The sequence below is a fragment of the Saccopteryx bilineata genome, chromosome 4 (genome assembly GCF_036850765.1).
Source record: "Saccopteryx bilineata isolate mSacBil1 chromosome 4, mSacBil1_pri_phased_curated, whole genome shotgun sequence".
Classification (NCBI taxonomy): Eukaryota; Metazoa; Chordata; class Mammalia; order Chiroptera; family Emballonuridae; genus Saccopteryx; species Saccopteryx bilineata.
In genome coordinates, this window is record NC_089493.1 from 83279251 (window position 1) to 83282711 (window position 3461).

Genomic DNA, 3461 nt, shown 5'->3' on the forward strand with positions numbered 1-3461 from the left:
TGTGACACTGAGGACCCTGATTCAAAACCCTGAGGTCACCAGCTTGAGTGTAGGCTCACCAGCTTGAGCATGCGGCCACCAGCTTGAGTGTGGCATCATCGACATGATCCCATGATCACTGGCTTGAGCTCAAAGGTCGCTGGCTTGAGCAAGGGGTTAACTGGCTTGGCTGGAGCCTCCTGGTCAAGGCATGTATGAGAAAGTAGTCAATGAACAACTAAAGTGACTCAACTGCGAGTTGCTGCTTCTCGTCTCTCTCCCTTCCTGTCTCTCTGTCCCTCCCTCACCTCTCTCTCTTTCTCTTTCTCTCAAAAAAAAAAAAAAAAAAGAAAAGTAGATTTTGAAATTGGAGTACAATTGCATTAATAGCTCAGTCACAAGAATTGTTTTAGAAGTACACAGTAGTATCCCCTTATCTCCAGTTCTGCTTTCTACAGTTTGATACCCACAGTCAATACAGTCCAAAAATATTAAATGAAAAATGCAACCTAATTTCATCTCATCACATAGGCACTGTATCATCTCACATCATCACAAGAAGAAGAAGGATGAGTACTTACAGTACAATAAAATATTCTGAGTGAGAGAGAAAAACCATATTCACATAACTTTTATTACTGTGTATTGTTATAATTATTTCGTTTAACTATTAGTTATTATTGTTAGTCTCTTATTGTGCCTAATTTATAAATTAACTGTTATCAGATGTGTGTATAGGGAAACATAGTATAAATGGGATTTGCTACTATCTGTGGTTTCTGGTATCCCCTGGGGGTGTCTTGGAACGTATGACCCATAAATAAGGAGGTGACTACTGTAGTAATGAGCTAAAACTCTTGTTAAATAAATAAATAAAACCTCTCGGGTTGTAGTAAGAAAGCCCTAAGGAATAATATATGAACCACTTCATCTAATAAATTCTCATTTCTTTCTTTTTTTTAAGCAATCGAGAGAGAGGGACAGATAGGGACAGACAGACAGGAAGGGAGAGATGAGAAGCATTAATTCTTTGTTGCGACACCTTGGTTGTTCACTGATTGCTTTCTCTTATGTGCATTGACTGAGGAACTCCAGCCAACCCAGTGAACTTTGGGCTCAAGCCAGCGACCGTGGAGTCACGTCTATGATCCCACACACAAGCCAGTGACCCCACACTCAAGCTCTTGCTCAAGCTGGAGGAGCCCAGGCTCAAACCAGCAACCTCAGGGATTTGAACCTGTGTCCTCAGCATCCCAGGCCAATTCTCCATCCACTGTACCACCTCCTGGTCAGGCTAATAAATCCTTATTTCTTGAAGAGAAGGACCAAAGACCCTAAAAACAGAATCACGGAGAAGACAATGTAGCAGGAACCACCAGCTTGAGTGTGGCATCATCGACATGATCCCATGATCACTGGCTTGAGCTCAAAGGTCGCTGGCTTGAGCAAGGGGTAACTGGCTTGGCTGGAGCCTCCTGTTTTTAGCCCAGTCTGTTAATGAAATAGTCACATGCGTAGACACACACACATGCTATGTACCAGTTGTGTGACAACTGATATATAAAGGAACCATGGCCCCAGCCAGCATGTTAATAGCATGTTGACAATACTCACATGTTCACCTTCCAAATAACTGAAAGTGAAAATTTGGAGTAGGGGTTGAGGAAGCCATAAGTCAGTGGCTCTCCCTCCCCAACAATGGCCATGTCTTTTCAGAGGCAGTCCTTGCTTGATCTGGACCAAGGAGCAGCTGTAACTGGACAGAAATTTTGATCCCTGATGATGGTCTGGTCTGTAAAGTTATGGTTGATAAGATAGTTAAAAGATTAGTACTTCATTGTGACCATCAACAATATAGTGCAGGGGTCCCCAAACTACGGCCCGCGGGCCGCATGCGGCCCCCTGAGGCCATTTATCCGGCCCCCACCGCACTTCCAGAAGAGGCACCTCTTTCATTGGTGGTCAGTGAGAGGAGCATAGTTCCCATTGAAATACTGGTCAGTTTGTTGATTTAAATTTACTTGTTCTTTATTTTAAATATTGTATTTGTTCCTGTTTTGTTTTTTTACTTTAAAATAAGATATGCGCAGTGTGCATAGGGATTTGTTCATAGATTTTTTTATAGTCTGGCCCTCCAACGGTCTGAGGGACAGTGAACTGGCCCCCTGTGTAAAAAGTTTGGGGACCCCTGATATAGTGGATGCTGGTTCCTTATCCTATTTATCTCACTCACATTTCATAATGGGGAATATCTAACAAGCGCCTCTGTTTTGGATGCAAAAATCTAAAGTATCATGAGCAGGAAGTTTTGCAAGATGGTGAGAAGTTTGTGCTCCAGAATCCCATCGACTTGAAACCCAGCTTCACTGTTCTGTAGCCATGCATCCTTGGGCCAGTTACTTAACTCTCTGAGCCTGAAATTCCCCACTTATAAAGTGGGGACAACAAATGGTCAATCATCATAGTTTTTTATGAGGATGAAGTGAGTTCATCTATACTGATTTCCTGCCTGGGCACTTGACATGCAGAAGTGCCCAATATGTTGGCTCGGGCTAACATCATGAGGAGTTTAGGATGAACGGAGGTACGAAGAAGAAAGTACAAAGCATTCTGTTTGATCATAGAATTCAGCTCAGCATAACTTCACATGTAAATCAGCCCATTTTCTGTTTATTCTTTTGTTTTTGCCAACTCCCAATTGAGTGCAGCAGTCTAGCCTACTTTCTGCTGTCAGGTTTTTTTCTGGCTGGGCCTCTAGGTAGATAGCTCCAAGTCCAACTGTGATGGAAGCAGGAGGTCCTTACTGCTTGGTACACGCGGGACAAGCTCTCCTTGGTCACTGCCAACAGGTAGTTGGGTCAGTAAGTACTACTTCTTTGGGCCCTCTAAGCCGGCCCCTGTGGCCCTGAAGAACCCTGCCGAACCCCTAGTTTTAAGGAGAGCCACGATTTTATCTCCTTCCCCAGGCAGGCCTTCACTTTTCACCCCATTTCTCCCTTTACTGCTTTCTGAGCAATTTCTCGTGTTTGTCCTTACTGCTTGTCCAAAAAAGACAGAGAGGGAGCTCCTCTTCAAAACTACATTTTCTCATATCTTACACCATTTCTCACCAGCCAGAAGCCACTAACCCTCCCGCAGCCAAAAACAAACCAACCAACAACACACAAACAAAAACCAACACCCCTGTCTTTCCTGGAGGAGCCAACCAGCCTCCCAGGGCTGACTGATCCAAGAGGCCCATTGCCTACGGTACTTACAGGGGCCCACGAAAACATTTTGTTTAATTCCTTTTAAAATCAGAAGAAACTATGATTAGAATGAATGTACAATAATGAATCGTGGACTGTACTCATCTTTATGCCAACACAATCATAAAATATTTTTAATATATTTTTACAGAGGAAGGGACCCACGAATTTTGAAATGTGGCCCTGGCACTCCTGCTGAGTTTAGATTGTTCCAGAGTAGGGACGGCCCGAGGC